This window comes from Mauremys reevesii, linkage group 1 (genome assembly GCF_016161935.1).
Source record: "Mauremys reevesii isolate NIE-2019 linkage group 1, ASM1616193v1, whole genome shotgun sequence".
Classification (NCBI taxonomy): Eukaryota; Metazoa; Chordata; order Testudines; family Geoemydidae; genus Mauremys; species Mauremys reevesii.
In genome coordinates this window covers 179,116,583-179,129,141 of record NC_052623.1, presented here as the reverse complement: position 1 = coordinate 179,129,141, position 12,559 = coordinate 179,116,583, and the positions used below count along the sequence as shown (strand labels likewise).

The 12,559-nt window shown below is 38.0% G+C and overlaps 1 long non-coding RNA gene across 3 annotated transcripts in view; it reads right to left on the bottom strand.

Annotated features, from left to right (window-relative positions):
* LOC120381417 overlaps positions 1–12,559 on the bottom strand; it is a 41,560-nt gene that overhangs the window by 20,252 nt on the left and 8,749 nt on the right. The window contains exons 2-4 of one of the 3 annotated variants that reach the window (XR_005588051.1): positions 6,360–6,864; positions 3,787–3,860; positions 156–357 (exon numbers count right to left, since the gene is read on the bottom strand). This is a non-coding gene — a long non-coding RNA (uncharacterized LOC120381417). The remainder of the gene's footprint in view (positions 1–155; positions 358–3,786; positions 3,861–6,359; positions 6,865–12,559) is intronic. The other 2 variants (XR_005588052.1, XR_005588050.1) reach the window with 2 other exon arrangements.

Sequence of the window (12,559 nt, the reverse complement as noted above, 5' to 3'; positions counted from 1 at the left end):
TTTAATATGTTATAGCACCCACAAGTGTGCTAGGCTTTCAGCTCTTCTGACAGGAAATAAAATGCTAATCATAAATCTTAATTTCATCGTTTTAAACTTCTGTTCCCATTTTAAAATTAAAAATGGTAAACTCTGTTTGCTCTAGCTTAACTTACATTATATTAGGTCACCAATTGGGCTTCATTGGTGACATGTAGTATCTGTGGCAGGCAAAACAAAACTAACGAACATGTCTGTAGAATTATTTAAAAACAAACAAAAAAATCTTCTGCTACCAGCGCTTTCTTTCGCAGTCATAAATTGGCACAACTCTTCCCCGATGGGTGTGCCTCAATCTTTTCCAAATTAAAAGAAGATCTATAAAAACAAAGAGAAAACAATAACAAATGAAAGTTAGTTTTCAGGTCCTTTCTTCTTGGAGAGCTCCTTAGGCTAGCTGGCTTCCTCAATTTCACACCCCTCAGTGAAGAGGGAATTCTCCCCGTAAATACCCAGACACCTTTTCCAGCAGACCTTGATAGAATCCTAGATTGCAGTCCTGGTTGCCATTAGGACTACAACTCTCCTCCTGCCCATCCCTTGGTCTGGTGAGAGAGGCTGGCTAGAAGTACCCATCACCAGCTTGATCCATGACTTCTGAGGAAAGCTGTAAGCTCTAGCTCACCCTGCTTCTTGAACTCTGTTCTCAGGCCCTTAAACAGACTTCAGTAGTATTGGATTTTCCCACACTAAAAACTGTTTTCCTGAAACCACTTCCTTTTGTACTCTAGTGACTTTGCTGCCTGTCCTACAGGTATGCATTAAAAAAAGAAAAAATAACTGGAATGTGGTGGTAGCTATCCAGTAAAATGCCCCTCGGAAGCCTTACAGATCTGTTACAGTATCCTTGCACCTAAAACTCATGCACCAAATTATTAATCTGCTTTAGAAAGAAAATATCAACATTCTTTAATTGTGCCATTACAGTTTACATTCAGCTCAACTAAATTGGTTGTGAAACTTTCCCCTATGCAAATGTTAGATTTTTCTGCATGTGTTATGCCCCATTCTGGGGTTGCCATTGTGTAGGGAGAGAAGAGAAGGAAAAGAAGATGCAAGAGGAAGAAGGAAAAAAACAAGTAAACCCACAAACTTTTGAAAGAATCTCATGAAGCTGCAGAGAAACCAAGAAGAGTATTAGAGACCTTTCAGTCTCAGGATGTGGATTACTGCTATTTTTAAAAATGTTGTCACATAACAAGTACCATGAGACTGAATTCAGGGAGAGAAAGCCCAGCACTATAGACACAGTAGCCTTATGAAATGCTCATAAAAATTTACCAACACGTGCACAGAACTTGTTCCTCTGCCCATACTATGATAACTCCCCATGCCAGTAGATGAATAGGATTTTTCAAGGCTGCTGTATAGTACCTCTATTCAGCCTCTGTAATGTGCAAGAATTAAAGCATGTAACATCTCAAATATTATCCTAAATCCTTCCAGTGTTTTAGCATTAGCCATAGTATACTGGAAGAAGGAGGCAAATATACATTGGGTTATTGCTGCTTGTTAACAGAAGATGCCTTCTGTTGAATATAGAAGCCTAGAGCTGACAAACCAGTTTGGTATTCTTTAATGAAAGAGAATACAGTTAATCTGTGTATACTTTCTTTGACATGGTTATGCACTTAATAGTGCTGCCCAGATGGTACAAGCAGTGAACACTGATGTCTGACTGTAATTGATCCTATCAACAATGACATACCTTGAACTGGGCTGTATCACTTTACGTCACATATGGTTAATTAAGTAAGAGCCCAAATACACTAAGGAGATTTTTATGTTTATGCTTAGGAAAACAGTCTAGACAGGTGTTAATGTAAATGAAGTTAGTACTTGTCAAAGGTGAAATACTCCATATGTAACCCTGCTTCAGTCTGCAAATAAATACAGTTTGTGTTTTACTTCATGATGTTGCCTCTGGAGATCTGCAATGTAAAAGCCATGTGCCTTGCCATATATTCTTGGGAGCTACTTCAAAATCGTAAAACTCTTAAGGGGCATTCAAGTATGTTCCTTGGATTCAGCATTTTCCAGCCAAGGGTGCAAGTGATTTTGCCCCACAATGTTCCTCTGTTCCTCTCCCTCCTCCTAGCCACTGTAGTCATGCAACCATCCTTCTCCCTGAGTGGATTACAGAATGTGCTAGTAACCATTCTATTCCATGTTAATCCTGACAGTATAATGTTCGTATGGTAGTGTTAAGTTATTGTAGGGTTTACTTTTTTGTTTGAACTGAGTCAAAGAACAGGGATCCATCTCCTGTAACAATGGACTCCTAAGAAGAGAACAGAATTCAAAATGTTCTCCACCTGCCTCATGCAAATGTGTGTGGCAAAACATCATGTCCTGAATTATTTTGTATTCATGGAACAGAATCTTGTACACCTTTCCTTCACAGCCCTTGACACCAAAGTTGACTCGACAGGACATGGTTTGTTGTGATTTGGTTCTGGTCCTTCAGACTCAATAGATGTGGTTCACTGTGCGTGTTCCATGTACTTGTCTGGCTGTCCATCGTTCTTTGGAAATTTACCACCTGAACCTCATCCCTACCTCATTGAATGTAGAGCTCTCCGTCCATGTCAGACCTCAACGGCCACTGGCACTTTTCTCACTTACAGTATATAGCTAGGCATTGTATTTAGGATAACATTTTTAAATGATGTCAAGTATCAGAGGGGTAGCCGTGTTAGTCTGGATCTGTAAAAAGTGACAGAGTCCTGTGGTACCTTATAGACTAACAGATGTATTGGAGCATAAGCTTTCGTGGATGAATACATCTGACGAAGTGAATATTTACTCACGAAAGCTTATGCTCCAATTCATCTGTTAGTCTATAAGGTGCCACAGGACTCTTGGATGCATTTTTAAATGAGCTGATTTTTCGTAGAATTTATTTGCGTTAAACTGAAAAGTTGATGTTCAGGGCCTTGGTGTCATTTATTATGCAGACAGGGGCCATCACAAAGTTCTTGTGCAGGTGTTTGGATCTAAAGTGTTGCGTGGAGCTATTATAGGGACAAAGAACAAATGTGGAATCCGTGTTCATACTTGAAATCCCACGAAGTTTTGGATGTGTTGGAATCGAGGTTTTGGATCAGGCCCATCTCTAACTGAAATGTTCCAATATTTCCTAGTTCATTGTGGATAATAATCAACATTGAAATCTTCAGACATGCCCCCACTTAGTTTTTCTAACTGATCTATGTGTGATAGACAAGAATGTAGAGCAAGGGCCAGTGAAAGAAAATATACTATTTAGTGAAGGATTGTTTATTTTAAGCAGCCAGTTAACACAAGCAAATGAGTTAGAGTGTAATAAAAGATTCTAATTATAAAGATTTGAGAATATTTATTTAGAGTAAGTCACATGAAGCATAAGATACTTAAACTATACATTGCTGGCACTGAATTCTAAAAGTACAAAATAAGGAGCAGGGCTAATTACAATGTTGGAGACAGCCCAGGACTGACAAAATGTAATGGTGTGTGTTTATATCCTTGTCAAGGAAGGCTTTCAAAACTTTGTGATAGGTTTAATTAATATGAGTGTTCCATATATATATATACAGAAAAATATATATATGGAACATTCATATTAAAGCAGAGACAGTTAAATGAGAGACTACATTTATAACATTTCTCCACTTTTTTCCAGTCATGGGTAAATCTCAAAAATTTTCAGAGGTTTAGCTTCAGTGTATGCTCATGGTCTTGAATGACTATCTGAATCATTTGCACCTCTTGGTTCTGCAGAATTGGGATGGCAATCTTGCAATAACAGGATTCCTGGGACTTCCTGGTTTTGGCCTGAGCTGGAATAGTTAAGTGCAAAGACAGAAAATTACATAAATGAAAAACAAGCAAGTTGCTCAAATACTTTCAGAATCTAAAAAAAGGTTTCACTATAGGAGGAAGGAATCTTCACTTTTACCAACCTATACCTGCTTGTTTGCGCCATGCTTCCCAGCCTGAAGAGTTCAGTACTGTCTTAGGTAGTGACTTTTTATACCATGGTGGTTGCCTCCAATTTTAGTACAAAGTCTTTTTTCCTGTCCTCCTGATCCCTTGTCTAATTGGGTGACATAAGATGGGAGTTTTGCTTCCATTTCAGATAACATAATATGTTCTCTATACTTCCCTTATTTGAAAACACCCAGGCAATTGTGAACTTAATCTGTCACTGCTAAAATGTGGTACTTGATGAGTATCATGGCTAAGCTCTCCTGCCCACCCCCAAGTGATTGTGCTATCACCACATTGTAATTAGCCTCATTAGTTTTAGAAGCAGAAGTTTGAGGTCATTCCTGACTTGACACTCTTTTTACTGTGATAGCCAGCTAGTAACCAACAGCCCCAGTGTTCCTTAATGCTTTATTGGCCTTGCAGTATCATTTTGGGGGAAAAAGTGTTTAAAATTATTTTAACAACTCTTGTATTAAAGTGCTTGCTTATTTATAGATACAAAGTGCAAATATGTATGTATACAGTGGAACAAAATAGTTCCTATAACAGGCTTAAGACGCACAAGAATATTGCATAAAATGGGATCTTGTGTGCTTTGTATTACAGAATAAGACAGCATGAAACAGTAACTAAATAAAAAAACCCATACAAACGTCCCCCAAATTTTAGGACACTAACTTCAGGTCATTATTCCTGATGTGGAGGGTTTTTTAATTCCTTTTTAAATGCAATTCATATGCTGCAACACACTTGTGTGGAAGTTGTGCTTGAATTTATAGTAACTTAAACACCATGGAGAATTGATTGGGAGTATGATATAGAATTAGAAGGGCAAGAAAATCCAACAAATAGCATATTATGGAAGGGCACATTTTGGCTTCTTTTTATTACATATAATGGAGGTTAACCGTTTCATTTCCTGTTACACTTTTATTTTAAATTACACTTAGGCCTTAATTAGATATATTTTTTTAAAAGTGTTATGTTTTAAAAAATTGAAAGCCTTATTGGTTTTTCAAAGTGAAAACTGTATTCAAACGTGTTTAACTTTAAAAACAATGAAAAAGTTTAGGCTGTGAAATTATGTAGCACAGCACTAATGCCCAGATTCATCAAGAAGGTATTTAAGCACATGCCTAAGCATATGAATAATCCTCAAAGTTAGGCATGTGCTGAATCAAGGCCTAAATTAGGAGACCTGAGTTGGGAAGCAAGCTAAAGAGTCCCGAGCTCTGGTCCAGTGGAAAAAGGATGGGACCCACAAAATCTTTTGTTGGATAATGTAAGCGGTAATACTAAAGAACTAATGTAAGCAGTGATACCAAAGAACTAGTTGGTGCCTTGTGTTTAAGTTAATATGGTAGCTTTTAAAAACTCCCATTGACTTCACTGGTGCCAGGATTTCATCCCAGGTTTTCAGTTGCCTTCTTTCATGAACACCAAATGCATTTTGCTCCCCTACCATACCAAAATATGAAACAAAACAAATAAAAATATGAAAATAGCATTGACTGTAACCACAGAGGAGAATGCGCTCCACAAAAAGGATAGGCTGGAATAAGAACCACAGAGTCCAAATACAAAAATAAGTCCGGGGAGCCCAACTCAAGAAAGTAGAAAAACCGGATATTTGAGCTGACTGTTAAATACAGTAGAATGGATTTTAATGTAATTTGATACTTGTGTTTTTCCAGCCCTAGAGCTAGGAAGAGGTGAATAATAATATAGTTGGTAGTTGAATCTGGGAATTAGATCAAGTTTTCTTTTTTTTTTTAAATTGTATCAGTCTTTCTAACCTTAAATACTATTCTCTGTGTCTATGACTGATGTAGTTCATTCTCTAGTTCACAGAATCATGAATTTTGCTGCGTCACATTTTACCTTTTCACCCATTCTCTGTTCTTTTAAGACTTAGGGATGTGTTCCTAACACTGATTTACTGTATGTTTATAAATAGTTAAAAGAGGCTGAATAACCCCATAAAATTTGCAAGAATTATAGGAGGAGATTTTCAGAAGTGCCTAAGGGATTTAGGAGCACAAGTCCCATTGAAAAATCCTTTTTGCTCCTATAAAAATCTCCCCCTTGATTGCTTGGGGCTTCACATTAGATAATCAGAGAAGGATTTTAAAGGGCCAGATAAAAGAAAAGAAAAGAAACAAAATAAATTGAAACAGTATTAAGAGGTCAGGCGTGTTTGTGTAAGAGACCTAAGAAATGATTTTTCTAATCCGTCATTCTGTCCAGGAAATATAGGACCAGTTAACTTTTAACTGATCATCCATGAGAACCCAAAGTGACAAGTGGCAAGATATGAACTATGAATTTGCATAGGAGGCCATGGGTACCTTTTTGTGAATTATAGGATGCTTCATGATGCCATTGTGCCGTAGAACCTTCAGAGAGAAGCAGAAGAGCTGGACTAACGTTTGCAGGCAGTTTATCTTCACTCTACTGGCAAATAGTTTCTCAGATCATTTTTAATGTCAATTAAAAAAAAAGGGTTTCCATTTTGGTTGGAGAGCATGAACTGGATTGGATGGAACAAGAATTGTCCCGTGCCTCCTCTGAAGTAATTGTCAGAAAAGTAATTTTGTTAAAATGACATCTTAACTCGTTCTCCTCACTTGTAAGGTTCTACAAGGTTCCAGTCTTGTCTCATCTCATCTCATGGGGTTCTATCCTACCCTTTTGTTTTCCACCTTGTTGCTCCCTTTGTCTTGTCATCCTACTTTCTCTTTCATGACTTTTTCTATGCTGCTCCTTTCTGCTGGAATGACATCTCTCTTTCTGAGCACCAAAAATCTTCACTCTCCTCCTCCAATTCTTTCCAATCAATGTATTCCACAATCCCTATCAAAAGAGTTATTTTGTCTTTACACTGTAACCCCCCTACATCGATTGCCATATGCTACAGTATGTGACAGCTCCGAACGCTGTTAAAAAAAGACACTAGTGAGCTGTTGTATCTGATAGACTATTTTTTGTGTCCCACCAGGAGTGAAATCATTACTGGATACAGAAAAGAAAATAAACTAGTCCACACTCATGAGACACCTGGCTCCCAGCCAGGCAAAGGAGAAAATAAGGACAGGAAATCTCTTAGCTGCATGGTGGATTGGAGGTAATGTGAGAGAAGTACAAGAGCAAGTGACTCTTTTAATATTCTGGAAATCTTCTTTTAAGGCCCATGCCCTGTGGTCTGTGGGAATCAGAGGGACACCATGGGCCCTCCAATCATGTGGCTTCCATTAATTTGGCTATGATTGGGCAGTGAGGTAGATTCCCTACATGCTTCATTGTGCCCTGTTCCCTACAGAAAACATCCTATTCCTGAAAGATGGTGGGAATGAGAATGCCCAGCATGGATTATTTTATATTTACCGGCTGTGGTTGCAGTTCGATTTTTTTTTAACTTCTTACCTGTAGATAAGATATTGCTGGTTTGAGCAGATATTCCCTATACGTATAGTGCAGAATGCTATTAGACCTGGTAATAGCTCACCTTATTATGAATTATTCCTATTACTTTAGTGATTAGAGGCCCTAACCAGGATTGGGCTCCTCTATGCTAAACACAGTACAAATGCATAGTAAGAAACAGTCCCTACCTAAACAGTTTGAAGTAAAACTAGACAAGACAGACAAAGGATAGGAGAAAAGACATTTTGTAGTGGGGAATTGAAGCATATAGATTAGAGTCCTGATTCAGCAAAGCAATTAAAGACCTGACTTGATTTCCCCTGAAGAGATAAGGTAGGAGGGGTCAGGCTTTCTAGGTGATACTCTTTAATGTTATGGCTGACTTTATGCCAGTGTGGAAGTTGTATGCACATCTACAGATTGGGATAGACACAGTTTATAAATGTAAGTTATCTATGAATATTTTCCTGTAGCTCTTGGAGACAGATATAATTAGCACCCACCATAAAAAGAACAAAAAGGGAAAAAAAACTTGGTGCACAGGACTGACCATTTTTTTAGAGTGGCCAAAGCATTGTGTCTGAGAAATTAATGGAATTTCAAAAAATAGTTATTTTGTTTAATTGTTCAAGACATACTTATTAGCCCATATCTTTTTACTCCCACAGTCGTTGCTTTTGCAGCCATACTTTAGAACAGGGGTCGGCAACCTTCAGCACGCACCCATCAGGGTAATCTTCTGGCGGGCCATGAGACATTTTGTTTACATTGACCATCCATAGGCATGGCCCCCCGCAGCTCCCAAAGGCGTGGTTCGCTGTTCCCAGCCAATGGGAGCTGCAGGAAGTGGTGGGCTGCAGGGATGTGCTGGCCACCACTTCCCACCGCTCCCATTGGCTGGGAATGGCGAACCGCAGCCACTGGGAGCTGTGGGGGGCCGTGCCTGTGGACAGTCAGTCTAAACAAAATGTCTCACAGTCCACTAACAGATTACCTGATGGGCCGCATGCCAAAGGTTGCCAACCTCTGCTTTAGAAAGATGACAAAAATTGCTTACTGAATCATAGTTTCTCTTCTAGCCTGATCTATAGATTATGAATAAAAATTCCCAGTTATCACTTTGAGGCTTTACCGGTTCTTGTCCCGAGATCAGATGCACTATTATTAAAATTATTCTATAGTTGGGAACCCCAATGTGCACAGGTGCAACACTCACACTACAGGAACTCTTCTATATTTACAAATAAATAATTTTTTAATACATTTAGCAAAGTCACACATACTGTAACTCAGTAAGGTAGAGATAATACAGTAAGTACATCTGAACATCCATACTCTCACCATCCTTTGCAAAACAACCTGAAATGTTAGCTATCATCTTCCTCATCACCATCACCTTTCTCATCTTCGCCAGTGGCCATCATTCTGGCCCCTCCCCAGGGCTACAACTCTCCCTCCTACTGTCCTGGGATGATGCCACTTTTATAATATGTTACGCTGACCTTACCATGTCTAATGCGTATTCAATAGGGTTTTCTCCCCTCTTCCTTTTGTATTTCCTCCCCTTACCATTGTTAAGGTGTCCTTCTTCTATAGGTTAGTTTATTTATGATTTCACCCCATTTTCATATATGTCAATTCATTGCCATGGCACTCTTGCAGTCGGATGTTCCATCCAAAACCTTCCAGAAGCTGGTGTCAGTTCATGTTCTGTGGTTGGCTGATGTCATTATGGACAAAATCCCCCTCCCACCCACACACACTCTACTTCCAGTTCCCCAAAGTTTATGAGTTACCTAAGTTTATCTATGCCAAAGTTCATAGGCCTCAAGCCTCATGTGAGCTGCTGAAGCCAATGTTTTACAGGATATAAACCTGTAGGTTCCTTGCATTACTGCTGAATATAATAAAGCAGAATATAATGCAAAGCAATGAATATAATAAAGGTAAGCTGGCCCACTGGGCTACACTCTGAAAAAGTGGCTTTGTTCAAATGGCATTGATTTTGTTCACAGCACTCCTGCAGGGCTAGTGGGCAACAAAGCAGAGATGAATGATTTGGGATACTCGATTTTTAATAGCTCTCCTTATCTGCAGCAGTAACTAGCAACAACATAGGGACAGGCGCTATAGGATTGTCTACAAGAGGAAAATTTCCTACTGTTGCTAGTAGTGGTTCAGCTCCATCAGTGTTAGCAGTGTTGGGAGTCATCATGTGGAAAGGCCACCATTATTTTATGCACCCAAATAACCAAATCCAGCTAAGAGCAGGTCTAATTGACACTTTTCTTAAAAGAAAGTATTTGACAACTGTAGACAAGGCTTAAGTTGTTCAAGTAAGGCCTGTTGTCATTTGTAATTATCTCTTTAAAATTTAACTGTAATAAGCATAGATCGATTTTTTTTAAACACTTGGCATTTATCCCTCACCTCTCTTATTTCATCCAAGGCTCTCAGAGCATTTAATTAAGTCTTATAACACCCCTGTGTCATAAGTAATTGTTGTTATCTCCATTTTGCAGAAGGGAAAACTCTATCCTTATCTAATTTAAACTGGGATAAATCTGGGCTGACTCCATTCACTCCTTGTCTGGGGAGCAGCTCAGCATTTATATGTGACTTACTAAGACCCGCATTTGGGTGATTAGAACTTCTGAAGATCAGATCCTAACTGAATATCCCAAAGCCATACAGTCGGACTGAAGGACCTACTCAGTCTTCCCATTGGTTGTATACCTCAGCCTTATATGTTCTGATTCCCAGTCCTCTGAACTGAATTCCTTTCCTAAACTGCCTCATTTACATATTTTACATGTACATAGTTTATAAATGAATTCTACAGTTAGACCTTCCAGTTTAAATTTAACATAATCCTAAACTACACTTGGATTTTTCTGATGGACTTTCAGAGGAAGGTCTTATTTTCTTTAAAATGTGTATATATAAAGATATAAATATATTTATGCCTCTATATGCCATTCCTAGCCATTTTTGAACTGCTGTTTGAGAATTTCACTACCAACACTTGCGGGGGTGGGGGGGAAGGAAACAAAATGAGGAGCAAAGGAATGAAGTCACTATGAACTTATTAAGAAAGAACCTCAAAATCAAATGTTATGGCAAAATAGAAGCTTAAAAAGTCCTATTTGATTTTTCACAGTTGTTACTAAGAACTTGGAAGTGTTCCGTTTTGTTGATCTTGATTTTGTTCTGTGATCTGAATAAATTGGTAGATATTTTTCTATTTCTGACTGTATGGTCTAGACCAGTGGGCCTCAATCTTTTCCATGCCGAGATCCCTGCTATACTCCCATCTAGCCTGGACCTAACTGAGACACCATCTTACATTTAGTAATATGGAAAAGGCAGGGTGGTCATGACCTCCTGACATCTGTTCACAATAGGGTTGCCAATTTTGGTTGGACGTATTCCTGGCGGTTTCATCACATGACATAATCTTTAATTCCTGGAGACTCCAGGACAGTCCTTTAGGGTTGGCAATCCTAGTTCACAACTCCAGGTTGAAAATCCATGATTTGTGGTAAATAATCCAGTGTACTTTAAATAGCAAAACAATTCTAGTGCACAGGGTGAATCATTTGGGAAGAATTGTCAATATCAAGTCAGGTGCTAATAAAAAAAAGTTAGTCCTTTTGAAAATGCAGACTTAAATGTAAACTCCTAAAAACTGCTCAGTGCATTCTAGGATTGAGGCGGAATTGATTCAAGTAATCTACCACTATAAGAATAATATATGTTTTATGTGAAAATGGCTAAAACACTAAAGCCTGGGCAAAATACATACACTCTCACACACAATGTATTTTCACTGTCCGACAGCTGAAGTAATTTTGGCTCAACTGTCAGTGTTCTAATTGTATAAAATACATTTTATTTTTAAAGTTCTGGATTCCTTGAGCTATTATTTTTTCCAGAGCACAGTGGGCAGGAGTTTTTTGTTAGTTTTTCTTGGCTTTTTAAAAATATTAAAATAAAGCCTGAATAAAATGCAGCTTTAAGAGCAAAGGGAGTATGCAAAAATGCTGCATATGAAAAGTAAATTAATGTTTGTTTCTCCAGGTGTTTTTTCCCCAAGCCAGTTATAGTAAGTTGTTTATTGTTTGGGTATTAAATGAAATAGTTAAATTTACATTAAAGCCATAAACACTGGGTGAACTTCAACACCAATAAAAACTTTGGAATTCACACCTAAGTTCATACGCTCACACAATACTGTAAGTTACTTTCAGAATACTTGTGGGAAATAGTCATAGAAATATTTGCTGTGGTTATCTTTATATTAATGAACCCCACTTGAGTAAAACTAGCAGAAGACTGATTACTAGGGAAAAGAATGTTTCAGGAGAGGAAACGGGAGGAGAAATGGTCTGCATATTTTTCTAGTGGTTCCTTGAAGTTCCCAGAACCTTTGCCCATTTTCAGAACTGAAGTTGAACCCAAAACTTTGGAGACTGGCCATCCTTACTGCTTCATGTAAATCGTATGAATGACAGATATCATGAAAAATACAACACTAAAAGATCTGGAAATTGATCTTCCCCCAATTTCTTTATATAAAGAACATGAATGGAAATAATACAAATGCAAAAAAAAAAACAGGGGGGGGGTATTCATTATAAAGCCATGTCAAATACATATTGTGGGAAGTATCTTGGATTCTGACTTAATTAAATTAGTTCATATCTAATCATAAATAGATGCTCAAACATTGCACTTGAGTTGATGAGAAGACATTTTTAAAAATGAACCTTTGATTTTATTTATTTTTGTTTGATGCAGATACTTCTGTTTGTAACAAATATATTCACATAGAAACATGATAAATATTTAGTAGATTTTATTCAGCTAATATTTGCATTATATTTAAGGCCCTGCTTAACTTGTGATATTGCAGAATTGCGTATTCCACAATATTAGGTATTCACCGCAATTTTGACAGCGGGAGCCCCGTCATGTGCGAGGCTGACAGTCGGAGCCCCGGGCGGTCAACAGTGGAAAATCATGGAAAAGTAATAATGGACTTCATTACCACATTACCAAATAATGAGGTCCATTATTACTTTTCTGCAATTTTCCATGGTTTGTTCACAACACAGCTGCAATT